Below are 18,551 nucleotides of genomic sequence, written 5' to 3' on the forward strand. Positions count from 1 at the left end.
CTACGCTACTGGCGGAATTGCTATTTTAGCGCAATGTTTCGATTCTCCCATACTTTCTATGTACGTCGGAAAAATGAAAGAATACCCATGAACGAACATATAAAACACGCTGTATTTTCCTGTCACCGTGTCACAAAGAAAATTGTCCAGTGCAAGTACATGTAACAATAATTATACATGCACTTGCGCTGGCCAATTTTTTGTGTGATACGGTGACAGGAAAATACAGCGTGTTTTATACGTTCGTTAATGGGTATTCTTTCATTTTTCCTACTGTAAATAATATAGCTTTTATTCGTAACGAATAGTCATACGTTCTCGAGATATTTGAAGTTTAAAATGAAATGGCACATGTATTTTGATTAATGTATTGCCCTCTTTCATTTTTAACTTCAAATATCTCGAAACCTAATGATTTTATCGTTACGAATACAGAGTATATTATTTACATTTATAAAGTATTGGAGAATCGAAAAATTGCACTAAAATAGTAATTCCGCCAGTGGCGTAGACTGTGGGAATGGTCAACCATTCATTTCCCCCTGTCGTACGCCTCTGGTCGTAATCAGAAAGATTTATTAACATTTTTTAGTGGGGTGTACAGTACCTACATTTTTTGCCAAGTATAATAAGGATATGTCAAATATCTTTAAAGTACTGGATATACTTATTATGTAAATAGTTAATATTTATGTAATAGGGATGTTTAATTTAAAAACAAGAATAAAAAACCGCGAATCGCCGTAAAAATAAGTGACGCATACAATATTCCAGCTACAAAAGAGTTGATATGAATATTACGTGGCGCAAAAATGTATTTTTATTTTGATGGAAAATAAAATTCTAGTTTTATTTTGAAATATTTTTCCATAATATTTGCTAAATTTGAAGTAAAACGTGCCATAAAAGAGTAGGTAAATTAAGATTTAGCAAATATTATGTAAAATATTTTAAAATAAAACTAGAATTTTATTTTCCATCAAAATGAAAATAAATTTTCACGCCACGTAATATTCATATCAACTCTTTTGTAGCTGGAATATTGTATGCGCCACTCATTTTTACGGCGTTTAGCGGTTTTTATTCTTGTATCGGGAGTTTTTCAAAGTTATTTATAAATTAAATGTATGAATTTTAACTATTTATAATGGGAAATAAGCCACAATATTATTAAAAAATGATTTTTATTAACGTTTCTGAATTTTAATATTTTTTTTTATTAATGTATCTGAATTGCCGATATAAATGAGTCAAATTAAATAAATTATTGGAAGAATTTTTTTACTAAGCAACAACATTTTTGTTTATGTTAGTAGTATTTTGTATTTTGACAACGGCACCCGATTTGGGCGTCGAAACGTTAATAAAAATCATTTTTTAATAATGTTGTGGCTTATTTCCCATTATAAATAGTTAAAATTGTAAAAATGCCAGAAGAAAATAGCTTCAGAACAACATAAATGTATAAAGTTGAATATAATGTTTCTCGATTAAACGAAATAGATTGAAAAAAAATGGGATGGCCGGTAAATGAACTCCGAGTGCCCGATCAAATTTAGCGTCTTAACCACTACTACTACATAAACCATTTTGGCGACAATGGTTAACTAAATTATAGTTTTTTAGCTCGATAACTTTGAAACGGCTTAACCCATTTTGATTACTAAACATGAGTTTGAAACGTATTGACAAGTAGTATCTGATGTATCCAAGGTCAATTATGATAGCTGAAGGTATTACATGATTTATTGAGCTTGAAAAACGGTTTTTTATCATAGGAAATAGATTTGATCACACTTATGAAGCCTATAATCTAAACATTCGAATTTTCCTAGATATCAGGTATACACGGTTAGACGCATCTAGAGTCCTTATACAAACGCTCAGTTATTGGCGCAATTCTTAGGTTGAAATTGTCGCTAATTGTCGAAAAACCAAAATTTTCAAAGTTTCGTTTTTCAGTTTTTTGGCTATATTAAGCCGTGTGTATATCTTATCCTAACCGCTTAGGCACCATTTGAAAGCTTTACTCAACACCATTGATTTGGTGTATTTGTGGTTTTCCTGTCTCTCCTTGAACCTAAGATATATACTCCCAAAAATATGCCATTTTGTGCCTACCCAGTCCTAGAGCTGTCTTATGGGTGGCCGAAAGTCACAAACTACACCGGTTCTGAATCGGCCCTGACCCCCTCTTGAAACAGAAAAAAAAATCAGATCGGTGTGAAATTGAGTCATATTTCTGAGCTCGGTAACTTTTGAATAGTATAACCGATTTTCAAAATTAAACATGCGTTCGAAAGGTAATGATCATTACTACCAGAAGCCGCAAAGGTCGGACTTCGGGAAATTCGAGGTCGGAAATTTTCGAAATTTTTGGAAGTGTTGGTTAGGGACGAGTACCAAGCCCTAACGAATAGCAAATGAAGAAATCCTGAGAAGAATTGGTACAGAACGACAACTGCTATGCATAATTAAACAGAGAAAAACGGCATACCTGGGCATCTAATTATAAACGAAAGATACCAGTTTCTGCAAACCTTAATTGAAGGAAAGGTCGAAGGAAGAAGGGGAGTGGGAAGGAAGAAAATGTTATGGCTAAGTAATGCCAAACAATGGACAGGGTTAAGCAACATAGGAGACCTAATACATACTGCAACGGATAGAGAAAAATGGTCAAACGTGATCGCGAACATCCGTTAGTGGATTGCATAAGAAGAAAAAGAAGGGGACGAGAACGAAAAACAGTCCCTAAATGGGAAGGGCCGTAAAATCCACATCCATGGACCAAAATGGATGGTTGATATATGGATAAGCGAGTCTTTTTCTAAACTTTAAGATGGGATTTGGCCCAATTTTCAATTCAGTCAGATTTAGAAAATCGAAAATTTCGTGTATAATAGATTATTGCATGTGCGCCACTGGCGACAACTGCCGTTCTCTGGGATTTATTTTTTTTTTGTACCGAGTACTTTAAAAGTATTTAATAGATCCTTATCATACTTGCCAAAAAGTGTAGGTTTTGTATACACTAATAATTTATGTTCAATAAACGTTGGTGGCTACTACCAAAAGCGTACAGGGGAAAGTGAATGGTTGACCCTTCCCAAATTCTACGCCACTGACGGAATTTCTATTTTAGCATAATTTTTAGATTCTCCAATACCTTCTATGTTATTAATATACTCTTCATTCGTAACGATAAAATCATTAGTTTTAGAGATATTTGAAGTTAAACACAAAGGAACACATTAGTCAAAATAACTGTGCCGTTTCATTTTTAACTTCAGATATCTCAAAAACTATTGACTTCATCGTTACGAATGAAGAGTATATTATTTACATACAAAGTATTGGAGAATTGAAAAATTGCACTAAATTAGCAATTCCGCCAGTGACGGTAGAATTTGGGAAGGGTCAACCAATTACTTTCCCCCGTCGTACGCCTCTGGTAGTAGCCAGAAACGTCTGTGTATCATAATTTAGTAGGGTGTAGAGTAACTACACTTTCTGCAAAGTATGTATAACAAGGATGTGTCAAATAGTTTTAAAGTACTGGGTAAAAATAGTTATTAAATTTTTAAATAAAACACCCTGTTACTCAGTAACGAGCACATTTTATTTAAGTGATTTGGGTCAAATCTTACTATTTTGAGGTGTAGAATCTACAACTCAGAGAGTGGACATTCTTAATGAATCACTATGATGTATTGTATAAGTAATATTGATTTGCAAAGTCCGCAAAAAATGTGCTATTTTATTTATGAGCAGACTAGCACTTATTTTTTATTGCCCTGTAACTCCGAAGATTTTAACTTTAAACCCAAAATACCCGAAATAAAATTCACCGTAATTTAATTCTGCACAGAGATATGTTTTTCTGATTTCTTTCGACGAAAATTTTTCTCGAAAAATCCGGGTTTTCCCAACAAAATCTTTTATTTTCAAATAAAATTTTAGGGAAGTCACTATAATTTATTATTTGATAAATAATTATTTTTCAAAAAATAAATAACTTGATTGCATAAAAGCTTTTTTGTAGTTAGCTAGATTATATTTTTATAAGCGGCAAAAATCGAACAGATAGTATAATTAAATTGTTAATTAAAATGTACGGTCGCACGACATAAAGAATTGAAATTGGACTATTTGAGCGGCCTCTAGAACGTTTTAAAGTTATAAACAGTTTTTGGGCTTATAAACAAATATAATAGACTAATCTGAAACCACAAAAAGGTCCAGGTCCTGATGCAGTACCTCCTAACTTACTGAAATATTGTAGAATTGCAGTAGCTCCTAACTATTGAATCATTGACGCTAAATAGGGCAGTCAATAAGGGTATTTGGCTCCGAGTTCCATCCTACTACATCGATGTACTTGATATTTTCACATTAAGTAGGAGATAGCTCAAGAAACAAAGTCTACCCTATGCCGATGTACGCTTTTATCTTGGGGGTGGTTACCACCCCTTCTCGGGCGTGAAAAAGGTTTTGGTTAAACCACGGAAGAGGCTAGAGAATCTAATTTTAAGCAAAAACTGTTTTATAATTATTTTTTGAAAACTCGATACTTTTTGAATTATTCGTGGTTGAAAATTGGCTATTTTCATTGAAAAATGACACCTCTTTCGACGGATTTTTGCGAATACCTTAAAAACTATGCATCTAACAAAAAAAAAACTATATAAAATATTTCTGTAGGTTATAAAAAGACAATGAGATTCGACCCTTCATAAATCTTCTAGTTAAAATACAAAGAGGGATAAGAACAGTAGGTAAGAACAGTTTGTTTTTTTTTGCTGCATGCTCAAATCGGTGTATTCAACTTGAAATAACATAAACTGTCGATTTTAGGTGTATAGTGATATTAATAACTTTTGTAGTGCTTGAAAAGACCTTTAAAATGAGCAATACTAAATGTCGATTTAGTCGATTACGTTCAAATTAAGTGCGATATTCTACAAAAAAGTTGATGACTAATGTATTTTAAGAAGAAATGAGAAGTATATTTAAACCCTCATCACAATATGCTGTATTATGTACTTCTACAATACTTTTTTATAGTGTTATTTCTATGTTCAAAAAGTTAGACTGGATTAAAATAAATGGTTTTTGAAAAAAATAAGATCAAATTATAGAGCGCACTTTTAAATTTTCTTAAAAATCTTCTTTTCCTCCATGTAACTCGAAAAAGATAAGAGATACGAAAAAAAGATACCACACAAAAATGTAGGACTTTTCCAGATAAAAATTTCCTTTTTATTTTTCATTACTGTATCTCTTATCATTTTCAATTTACATAGAGAAAAAGGAAGATTTTTAAGAAAATTTAATAATGCGCTCTATAATTTGATCTTTTTTTTTCAAAAACCGTTCATTTTAAACCCATCCAACTTTTTAAACATACAAATAACACTATAATAAATGGTACTGTGGAAGGAAAATGATGCATTTACATTTTGGTGGATGGGGGTTAAAATTACTTATCATTTTTTCTTAAAATACATTTGTTATCAATTTTGTCTGCAGCATATCTCGCTTAGTTTTAATATAATAGACCTTTAATATAGCTCATTTTAAAGGTCTTTTTAAGCACTACAAAAGGTATTAGTAGCATTATACACCTAAAATCGACCGATTCTCTGTTATTTCAAGTTGAATACACCAATTTGAGAATATACCAAAAAACAAACTATTTTCACCTACCATATTTTTGTATTATAATTAGAAGATTTATGAAGGCAACTGTCTCTTTGTTTTTTTATAGCCTACAAAAATGTTTAATATAGTTTTTTTAGTTAGATCCATAGTTTTTAAGGTATTCGCAAAAAAACCGTTCTAAAAGGTACCTACTATGTTTCAATGAAAATGGCCAATTTTCAACCACGAATATCTCAAAAAGTATTGAGTTTTCAAAAAAAAATTATAGTACAGTTTTTGCTTACAATTAGGTTCTCTAGCGAATTCTGTGGTAATTTTAACCAAAAAAATTTCCACCCCTAAGAAGGGGTGGAACCACCCCCAAGATAGAAACACACATTGGCATAGGGTAGACTTTGAATTAGGAGATAAGTAGAGGCTAGGCCCAAAATTTCATTAAAATCCATGCAGTAGGATAGAATTCGGAGGTAATATCCTATTCTTGCTCCCATTGACTGGCGTAAAACTTGATTAGGGGAGTGCAATTAGAACGAAAACATGCATTGTTTCGGAATAATTCAAACAAGCTTATATTTTTTTAAAACTTTTTTTGTTAGTTTATATAAATGTTAAAGTAAAAAGTTCTACTCGCAGATTTGGCCGCTAATTGTTTATTAATTGTTTAAACAATAACAATTGTTTTGTATAAATAATTTTAAAAATATCGTTGAATTCATCATTTTACTTTAATCAAATATGTTTCTATTTTGTTTTTGGTTATGCTGAATCCGAATATGGCATTACAATTTGAAAATTCTTATACAGATGCTCTTATACAGTATGTTTGCGTAGCTAGGAACCACATGGAAAACTTTTTTATTATCAATTTTACGAAAAAAAGTTGTTATTGTTTATAAAATATTCTGGATACTCAAAAATCTAAAACTCAACCACCAGATATCAAATTTTATCAATTTTATACGAGTTATGTCAAAAATATGAATTTCTTTAAAGAATAAAGTACCTTTTTATTCCAGAATATCAAAAAAATGCTATTATGAAAAGTTGTTTGAAATTAAAAACTATGTTTTAATATACAATTATATTATTTTAATTGAAATAAAATTTTAAATTTTTTCTCAAATTACGGATACTCATCATCATTTTATTACAATTATTGTAACGTATTATCAGGTTATTATAACGTATCATCAGGTATCAAATTTTTTCAGTTTTATACGAGGTATGTAAAAAATATGAATTTTTCATATTTTAGTTAAGTGCCTTTATTGTTCACCATATTGGAATTAGAAGGACGTAGTTGAATACTGAAACATATTTTTTAATTCCAAACAACTTTTCTTTTTAACAATTTTCCATATTGTGAAATATAAAGGTACTTTACTCTTGAGTGTAATTCATATTTTTTGACATACGTCGTATAAAATTAATAAAATTTTCTATTTGATGGTTGCATCTTACATTATATACGATGCAGAGTCTTTTATAAAGAATAACTTTTTTTCGCAAGACTGATAATAAAAAAGTTATCAATAGGTTCCAAGTTACGCAGACATACTGTAATAGCTAAAAAAACTTTTTTTGTTGAACATTTATTATTTTAAGTTTTACAGAAAAAAGTTTTGATCACTTTATATAAAAATTTTTTTAGCTGGTAATTTTCGGTTTGTGTATTACATTTTTGCTATCTTTCTTAATTTTCTGAAAAAGAAATAGCTTATTTCATATCTAAAGTAAAATAATTTAGTGCATTTTAAAGACTACATCCTGAGCTTTAAAAAAACACCTATAAAACTATACTAGATCTGTTGAAAATTGAGTAATACCTTAAAATGGTGATAATTCTCTAAAATTATGAAGTTTTCAAAAATTACATTTTTTGAGACGTCGTATCATTTGAATTAAATTTTTCAGATTTTTTTTTAATGAAACATCGTTTAGTAAGATGATTGAAAGGTTAGTTGTGCAAAATTGAGAGTTTTATAAGAAAAATTGTATTAGTTACACATTTTTAAATAATTTTTAAACAAAATTCATGTAAGTCTCACTTTCAGCCCACACCCTACTTATGCCCATACATTTTGTTTCTTTTTATTATAACTCTAAGATAGCTTAATTATTCTTCTTTCATGTTCAATTTGTAAAATTTTAATTGATCGATTAGTTAAAGAATTACATTAAAATAACTCAACCGTGCACTTCGCCGTACGCTAGTTTACAGTGCGCCAATGTTTGTGAGAAGGGTGACTTTAGCGTTATAAATAAAAAATTATAGAAGCTACAGATTTAATTTAAGAAAAATCTTTATATAAAGTTTTTTTGGCAAAATTTTCTGAATTTTTCAATGGTCTAGTCAGTTTTTTTTGAAATTTATATTTTCGGAGTTATTTAAAAAAATATCTAAGTTCGCACTTCATTTGTTTAATAAAAAATGAAGCACCCACTTCTCGAGTAGAACTTTTTGATATGTTGTTTATTAAACATTTCTTAATGAAATTACAAAAAGTTCTATCTTGTTTGATTTTTTACGAAGTGAAAATCTATATGCACTCCCCTAGATTGGGAAATCCGAGTTCATTTTCCAGCCATCGCAATATTCTTTATCTATTCCGGATAGAAAAAAATCTGGTGTACATTCGATGTACATACACAAATAATTATATTGAAAAAATAAATAATGGGATGGCTGGAATATGAACTTGGATTGCCCTATCACAAGTTTAGCTCGTACATTATATTATATATTCAATTAGTTATTATCATCAGGTCAATTTCCAAGTTACTGGAAATTGAGTTATACAGTGCGGTGGAATAAGTGTTGCCCCCCCTGTTAACTTGTTTATTTTAAGAATATAAGCAAAACGCTCGGACAGGTCGATTTTTAAACTAACCATAGTATATTATAGCATCAACGTTTCGAACTTTACGCGATCCCTCTTCAGGTGACAGGCATAACTTTGATTTTTTTTAAATGGTAAAGTACATCATGTGACACCTCATTTAAAAGCTCTTAAAATACTGATTTCAAAAATGTATAACACTTTAATCCTTTTTGAGATCGTAGGCGCAAAATTTCTGTCGAACTCTTTTTAAACGCATTTATTTTTTTCGAATTCTGAGAAAATTAATAAGTATTTTTGAAAAATTTAAACGCAGAATGAAAGATTAGATTATTACCGGTGGCTGACAGTCCCTTAAAATAAACAAAAAGTTTTTTTTGAATGTTATATTTGAAATTAAAAATCACACTAAATTTTCTCTTTTTTCATCACTGTGACTAATTAAAATAAACATTATAGGAGTTCTCAGGGATTTTGGACCATCGAGAATACTGTAATGTTTCATTCGGCGTTTAAATTTTTCAAAAATATTTATTAGTTTTTTCAGGATTCGAAAAAAATGATTGCATTTAGAAAGAATTCGACCAAAATTTTGCGCCTACTCTCTCAAACAGGATTAAAGTATTATACATTTTTAAAATCAATATTTTAAGAGCTTTTGAATGTGTCACATGATGTACTTTCCCATTTAAAAAAATCAAAGTTATGGCTGTCACCTGAAGAGGGATCGCGTAAAATTCGAAACGTTGATGCTATAATATACTATGGTTAGTTTAAAAATCGACCTGCCCGAGCGTTTTGCTTATATTCTTAAAATAAACAAGTTAACAGGGGGGGCAACACTTATTCCACCGCACTGTATAACACCAATTTAGAAAAGCAATAATAAGCATGACATAAAGAACTATCGTCCTATACCTAACTATATTAAGCACTATTCCCAAACTGTTTGGAGCCATATTAACAGAACATCTATAATATCTATATTAGTACCTATTTAGGCACGGAATAGCTTCTCAACAATGTAGATTTTTTAGTGGCAGATCTACAAAAATCAACTGTATATATTTTGTTAGTTACATTACACAGGCGATGGAGGCAGGTCACCAAATTGATGTTATTTATACAGACTTATCAAAAGCATTTGACAGAGTTAATCACGACCCCCTATTAATTAAACTCGAAAATTTTGGTATCACTGGATCGTTATTAAGATGGTTTGCATATTATATAGCCCAGTAAATGAACGGGAAATTTGGCGATACCGTGTAATTTTCAGGGGCAACTCGGAATTGCATGAAAATTTGCATTTAGGTTCTACTTACCCTCCACTTCAAAGTTGAAATTGTGCCGTTGGTTGCTTTTACTTGGGGGGTGACAGTCACCCTTTATCGGGGGTGAAAAAACATACGTTCAAGATAAGACCGGAAATGGATAAATTGACTGATTTTAGCGACTTTTGTTCTATAGAAGTTTTTTACGTAAGTCAATATTTTTCGAGTTATTTGCCATTGAAAATGTTGATTTTTCGACAAAAAAACTACGTTTTCAGACGGTTTTTCGCAAATAACTCAAAAAGTAAATATTTTATCGAAAAAAATATCCTTAGCAAAAGTGTAGCTTATAAAAAACCCAAAAAAATGGTGTATCAGTAAAGTCTATCAATTAAATAAAAACAAAGTTGTAGCTCATGAAAAATACGTTCTTATTCGTCTAATTCCAAATCGAATATTTCAAGGTGAAATCACCGAAAAATTAAGCACTTTTCGGGAAAAACCCATTTAAAAGTGTTTATAAAAAGCTTTGTTTTAATTGTTAACAAAAGTTTTAGCATTAAAAATAAGCTAGTTACGCTCAACATAAAGTTGGCCCTCTTTTTTTGTAAAAAATCATGAAAATCTCGCCGTGTTTAGCTCCCCAAATGAAATTAATCGCTTAAGAATCGCTTAATTGAAAAAATGAAATTTTTCAAAAATTTTTAGAAAATTTTTTTTACTATAAAACCAAATGTTTTCAAAAATAAGCACTTTAAACCAATCAAACTTACAGATCATATTAAACAATACACATACAGTTAAAATATATGGTAAAACCAAACGATTAATTTCATTTAGGGTGCTAAATAGAGGGAGGTTTTCACGATTTTTTTTACCAAAACAAAGGACCAACCTTTTTTTTTTCAGTGTAACTCGTTTATTTTTGATGCTGTAAACTTTTGTAAAAAACAAATAATAAGATTTTTTTCGATACTTTAAAAATGTTAATAAGGTTTTCCCGAAAAACGCTTCTTTCTTCGGTGATTTCGCGTTGAGTTATTCGATTTGGAATTAGACGAATAAGAACGTATTTTTCATGAGCTACAACTTTGCTTCTACTCAATTTGTAGACTTTACTGGTACACCATTTTTTTTTGTTTTTTTATAGGCTACACTTTTGCTAAAAATATTTTTTTCGATTAAATATTTACTTTTTGAGTTATTTGGGAAAAACGGTCTGAGAACGTAGTTTTTTTGTCGAAAAATCAACATTTTAAATCGCGAATAACTCGAAAAGTATTGACTTACGTAAAAAACTTTATAGAACAAAAGGTGCTTAAAATAAGTCAATTTATCCATTTCCGTCCTTATTTTAAACACGCGTTTTTCACCCCCCGAGAAGAGGTAAATGTCACCCCCCAAGTAAAAGCAACCAACGGCACAAATTCAACTTTGAAGTGGAGGGTAAGTAGAATCTAAAGCCAAATTTTCATGCAATTCGGAGTTGCCCCTTGAAATTACACTCCAAAACGGTCATTTATTGGGCTAATATTATCAATAGCAAACACATTGTGCGTTTAAATAGTATTAAACGTTTCCTAATTTCTTTTCTTTTTTAATTTCTGGTGTATCACAGGGATCCCACTTGGGGCCTTTATTGTTTAATCTGTCTATCAATAATGTAGTTGAAAGTTTTTACCATGGAGTGGTACTCCTACTTGCTAATTATTTAAAGGTATTTTCTGTAATAAGGTCACGTGAAGATGCTGAAAAATTACAAGACGACTTGACTAAAGCTGGTGCATCAATAATGCTATGGAACTGAACACAATTAAATGTCATGTCGTGCGATTTTATCCATATACTAACCCTTTACTAATATGATTACAGTATTAATACTTCTGTTCTTTCAGTCACAAACTCTAATCAAAGATCTTGGAATATATGTACCTCGCTAACTTTTCATGAGCACTTTAATTAAAACCATTATTAATAAATCTTTGAGGCTTCTTGGATATATCAGACGGGTTACTTTTGATTTTAAGTCCATCCAACCATTAAAAATTTTATATTGTATGTTGGTTAGCTCTCATCTGGAATATTGTTCTACAGTGTGGTTTCCTTATGATCAGACTTATAGTGATAGAATTGAGAATGTGTAGTGTAACATAAATTCCTTCGACATATTGCGTTTAAACGTGGGCGGTATTTACATTATGACGATATTTTAATGATGTTAAATATTTCTACATTAAAGAGCCGTTGAATACAACACGAATAATAACTAACTTAAACAATTAGTCCAGAAAGCCACTGCGCATCCACTAGGAAAAATATTCTAATTCGGATTTTTTGCATAATCTTACTCAAAAAGGACCCCTTTTAACAAATTTGCATGTTGCCAGGACCAAAAGTTGGTCAAAAATTTTTTAATCTTTTTTTTTTGTTTTTTTCCTAAAATAATTTTTTTTGCATGGAACAAATTTTTTTTAGGTTTTTTGGATCATTCCAAACAGAAATGGTATTTGGTGACTTCTCTAAAGTTGATAGTTTTTGACAATAAGCGATTAAAAATTGAAAAATTGCGAAATCGGCCATTTTTAACCCTCAAAAACTATGTGAAAAACTGAAAATTTGAATGTTGCCAAGGTAGATAGATATTCTTTACACATCGATTGATGAAATCCCGAAGAGTTTTTTGCAATACAATATCAAAACCCCTTTGTTTTTTAATTACCAATCAAGCGTGCGCGACACTATTTTCCACCGTTGCATGTGCATAAAGTATGGTGCAAATGAAAGGAATAAATTCGTTATTTCGTAAACCGGTGACTATAAGGAAAAATCCCAAAACAGGTCTGTTTTTATTTTTAAGTTATGATATTGTGGCATATATAGTATACTAGTGACGTCATCCATCTGGGCGTGATGACGTAATCGATGATTTTTTTAAATGAGAATACGGGTCGTGTGCTGGCTCATTTGAAAGGTTCTTCAATTCTCTATTCAGTAATATAAACATGTACATAATTATTTATACAGGGTGTCCAAAAATTTTTTATTAAATTAAATCATTTGGCAAATTGACAAAAAAATTAAATTATTTGACACCCTGTATAAATAATTATGTAAATGTTTATATTACTGAATAGAGAATTGAAGAACCTTTCAAATGAGCTAGCACACGACCCGTATTCTCATTTAAAAAAATCATCGATTACGTCATCACGCCCAGATGGATGTCGTCACTAGTAAACCATATATGTCACAATATCGTAACTTAAAAATAAAAATCGACCTATTTCGGGATTTTTCCTTAAAGTCGCCGGTTTACGAAATATCGAATTTATTCCTTTCATTTGCACCATACTGCATACACATGCAACGTTGGAAAATAGTGTCGCGCACGCTTGATTGGCAATTAAAAAACAAAGGGGTTTTTGATATTGTATTGTAAAAAACTCTTCGGGATTTCATCAATAGATGTTTAAAGAATATCTACCTACCTTGGAAACATTCAAATTTTCAGTTTTTCACATAGTTTTTGAGGGTTAAAAATGGCCGATTTCGCAATTTTTCAATTTTTAATCGCTTATATGTCAAAAACTATCAACTTCAGAGAAAAGTCACTAAAGACCTTTTCTGTTTGGAATGATCCAAAAAACCTAAAAAAATTGTGTTCCATGCAAAAAAAATAATTTTAGGAAAAAAACAAAAAAAAATGTTTAAAAAATTTTTGACCAACTTTTGGTCCTGGCAACATGCAAATTTGTTAAAAGGGGTCCTTTTTGAGTAAGATTGTGCAAAAAATCCGAATTAGAATATTTTTCCTAGCGGATGCTAGGCCGTGGCTTTCTGGACTAAATAGAAATATAAACACAGATGACAATTAATATTGTTCTGTAGCGAAATCAGAGTCACTACAACCGTTCAGTCCGCCGTCCGTTAAAAAAAACAAATAATTTTAATTTGTTTAACCCAAGATTGTTTAAATAATGGAACAACTTTCAAATGAGATTATTTGTATTTTGAACGTTAAAAGGTACACGTGTGGTAAGTTTTTCTAAAAAGGTCTACAACATAGGAAAAATATGTGGTTTTATTTTGTTATCAATACATCAATATATTATAACAAAACTAAAACATATTTGTCATTAGTTAGGTGGTTCTAATCGAGTTAACTACTGTTAAGAAAATTGCTCTATGAGAAGTCAAGAAAATACATTTTTTTAACCTATGCCGGTTTTGAACTTTGAAATTCTATTTTCTTCACGCGTAATTCTGATTGTTTTTATTATTATACGTCAGGGGTCACCAATTGGCGGACCGCGGTCCGTATCCGGACCGTGCACTAGTTTTGTGCGGACCGCCATTAAATTCAGAATAAAGTGTTTGGCAATTTTGAAAATGTTTAGCCATTAGATTGTGTACTATGTTTGCCTCAACACTTATGTGTGCGAAGCCGCTTTATCAATAATGAACTTTATTATAAAATACGCATTTTCGAGGCTTGAAAACTCATATCTAAATTATTAGATTTCAGGTTGCCACGTACCTAAATTGAAGTTTATACATTCAATGTCAATTTTCTTATACGTAGTCGCGGTTTATTTCAATATAGACCGTTGTGTTTTAATTGTTAATTATACGCCTCTACTCGACTTTAAAGCCGTCGTGCGTCGCTCTTTATGGTGCGTCACTGTCGATACGTATTATTGTACGTACTTAGGCGAAAAATTCCTAACAAATACTTGACATTTATTAAAATTTTATAATTTATTTTTAACATAGTTTTTTTTTTAATTATTTATTCAATTAATTATTGTCAATGTGCTAATTATATAAGCTAATAAAAACAACGGTCTAAATTGAAATAAGCCCCGAATACTCATCTGAATTGGTGGAGACTTCAACGCTCACAACATGGCATGGGGTTGCGAAAATAATGATACTCACTGTAAAGTTTTATTAGAGGCGATAGAACAATGTAATCTATTATACTTAAATTATTGGTTCTCCAACTCTTGCACTAACTTCCAGCCCATCAGCAATCGATATAACAATATGTACCCAGGACATTGTATCCAAATTAACTTGATCTGTTATTCAAGATCCACATGGTTCTGATCATCTACCCTTGATCATCGCCTTGGAAAACTCGGAACAAGCAATACAACCTGGTGACAATACACACAAAAGATGGAATTTACATAAAGCAGATTGTAATTTGTATTCATCGAACTTTTATTCGGGAAAACAACCACAAACTTATGAAGAATTAGTTACCGAAATAAACCGATGATGCGCAACCATTTCAATTCCAAAATCATACAACAATAACAAATATCCTACAAACAAGCTACCAAAACCATGGTGGGATAATAACTGCGAATCAGCTGCAAATAACCGCAAAACAGCATATAGACGTTATAAAACAAATCCTAATCTTCACAATCTAATTGAATACAAAAAATTAGATGCCTTAGCAAAGAAAACTTTTAAAATTAAAAAAAAACAAACTTGGATAAATTACTGCGAAAGCTTAAACTCCAACACTCCAATCAGCGACGTCTGGAAGAAAGTAAATCGCTACAAAAACCGAAAGCAGTCCAATCAACTTCCGATAAACACCGAAGCTGCATGGATAGAAGAGTTCCATTTCAAGATTTCACCTCCTTGGGTTCCAAGTCAAATAAATGAAGCTACAGTTACCGTACCCAGAGAAAACTTCAATCTAGAGAAACCATTTGAATTATGGGAATTAAATCATGGACTCAAGCAAAATAATAGTTCATCTCCAGGGATGGACTGTATATCATATTCTATGCTATATTTTCTACCTACAGAATACAAACTATTATTACTACAAATTTTTAACACTATATGGCAAAACAAAAATTTAATTCCCAAAGCATGGAAGGACTATATTGTATTACCTATAAAAAAACCAAGAAAGCCAGATAACAAAGTTGAATCTTACAGACCTATATCTTTAAGTTCCTGTATACTAAAAACTCTAGAGAGATTAATCAAAAATCGGCTTGAATACTGGCTCGAGTCCGAAGATATCCTTCCCAAATCTCAGTACGGCTTTCGAAAATCCAGGTCTACACAAGATGCTCTCACTTCCCTAGTCTCTTCTTTACAGGTCAATTTTACAAATCAGGCGTCGACAGCTGCAGCATTTATAGATGTAACTTCAGCGTTTGATAACATCAATTTAGACATTCTTTATAAAAAATTAGTAGATCTTGGAATGCCAGTTAAAATTTCAAATTTCATTGTATCCTTGTACAAGAATAGATGGACTTACTTAAAAATAAACGAGAACCTTTTACCACCAAGGTTAACGAGTATAGGTATACCACAGGGTAGTATTTTAAGTCCACTTCTCTTTTCATTGTACAATATAGATTTAGAACACATAGTACCTCCACACTCTAATATTTTACAATTTGCAGATGATGTTGTGTTGTACACCTCCCATTCTTCTCTAGACATTTGTAGACGTCAACTTGAATTTACATTAGATTGTGTAAAAAATGATTACCATTCTCTAGGTTTATCCATATCAACGACAAAGACTGAAATTTGTTTTTTCTCCAAAAAACGCCAAATTCCTCAAGGCACCTTCAAATTAGGTACAATAGAATTTCCGAAAAAAAATTGTGTTAAATATCTTGGGACGTATTTGGATCGTAAATTGTTATGGAAGGATCAAATTCATTATATTATAAAGAAATCAGAAAATTCTATGAATATCCTTAGAGCTTTTTGTAGAACCGGTTGGGGAGCTGACCCGAATATTGCATTGCTATTCTATCGCTCAATGATTCGACCAATTTTCGACTATAGTTGTCATTTATATGGGTCTGCGTCAACAGAATATCTTGATAAAGTTGAAATCCAAAGGAATAAATGTTTGAGACTCTGTCTCGGTTACTTAAAATCTACTCCTATTACTATTATTGAGATTGAAGCTAAGGAACCACCACTTACTCTACGTAGACAGTTTTGTACAGATAAGTTTGTAGCTAGAGCTATCTCAAAAAACGTCGGCTACTTAAGGACTATTCGTAACTTGAATATATTAGATTTAAGCCACAAATATTGGTGTACTAAAAAAACCCCATATACGTTGAAAGCTATAGGAAATTGACAATGTATGAACAACAAATGTACAAAAATAAAATACCTCCAATTTACACTAAACCTCCTGAAACTCTCTTTTCCAAGATAATACAAACAAATTACATGGATTCAAACCTTCCAGGCAGTATTATCAACAAAATAATTAAAGACAGGTGGCCTATGTTTCAATATATTTTTACTGACGGCTCCAAAATTCAAAATAAAACCGGAAGTGCAATATATCACTGGAATTCTGAATACAAAGAATCATTCCGATTGCCTAATGAAGCTTCAATATTACTGCCGAATTATCAGCTTTATTACTTGCGTTAAAATATATAGCCTCTGTTGGTATGGACAATTATATCATTTTCACCGATTGTAGAAGTATTGTGGACAAACTCACTTCTATCCAATCGACAAAAAATCTAAACACATTGAGATAGAAATTAAGAGTCTATATTATGATATTACTTCCTCGGGCAGTTCAATTATTATTTGTTGGGTTAGAGGGAAGAAGTCGATAAATTAGCTAAATCTTCAGCTTTAACCAAACGAAACATAAACAACATACTTCTACCAGTAACCGATATAGATAATATCAGTAAAAACCATTGCAAACAAAATTGGCAACGTGTATATAACCAAAGTACAACGGGAATAAATTTTAGAAATTGCCAACCACTAATTCCCAATGAGAGATGGTTTAAACAAGAATCAAATAGGCTATTTATAAAAACAATAAACAGAATGAGGTCAAATCACGCACTAACCCCAGCATACAAACACAGCATAGGTATCAGTGATAACCCATATTGCGCCTGTGGTGGAATGGGACATCTACAGCACCTCCTATTGGAGTGTGGACAGTACAGACAAAATATTAAAGTAATGTATGAAAAGTTAATTGATCTAAATTGTCCTTTACCTCTCAATTTAAACGAAATTCTTTTTCCAAAAAATAAGCAGACGTTACAATGTATTTACGAATATGTAACGTCCTGTAAATTTAAATTTTAAATAGGCTTAGATAATAAAATAAAAAATTGTAAAAATATCACACAAAATTGAAAAATGTATCCATTAATATATTATCTTCTTCTTTAAGTGCCATCTCCGCGGCGGAGGTCGGCAATCATCATAGCTATTCGTATTTTAGAGATGGCTGCTCTGAAAAGTTCATTTGATGTACATCCGTACCACTCTCTCAGGTTGCTTCTCTTTCCTTGAATCTTTCCCTGCATAATCAATTGGAGCAAGCTGTATCTCTCTCCACGTGAAATATGTCCGAGATATTCCAATTTTCTTGTTTTGATGGTATTTAGGATTTCCATTTCTTTATTCATCCTTCTCAGAACCTCTTTGTTTGTATTTAATATATTATAACACCCTGTAAATTTAGATAATAAGTAGGCTTAGATATTAACTTAAAATTGTTATTGTAATACCATACAAAAAAAAACAAATAGTCTGGCTAATTGGCTATGTCAAAGCCATTAATAAAAAAAATAAAAAAAACTCATCTGAATCTTGAAATTGAATGTTTAAACTTCAATTTAGGCACTTGACAACCGCAAAAATAATAATTTACACATGAGTTTTCAAGCTTCCAAAATGCTTATTTTCGCATTTTTCAGATTTTATATCGGTTAAAACTCGAAAT

The 18,551-nt window shown here is 31.1% G+C and overlaps 1 protein-coding gene across 3 annotated transcripts in view; it reads left to right on the plus strand.

The window, feature by feature from the left end:
* LOC114342595 (protein Shroom) overlaps nucleotides 1-18,551 on the plus strand; it is a 582,613-nt gene that overhangs the window by 312,194 nt on the left and 251,868 nt on the right. The gene's annotated exons all lie outside the window — the stretch shown is intronic.

Source organism: Diabrotica virgifera, chromosome 8 (genome assembly GCF_917563875.1).
Source record: "Diabrotica virgifera virgifera chromosome 8, PGI_DIABVI_V3a".
NCBI classification, from domain to species: Eukaryota; Metazoa; Arthropoda; class Insecta; order Coleoptera; family Chrysomelidae; genus Diabrotica; species Diabrotica virgifera.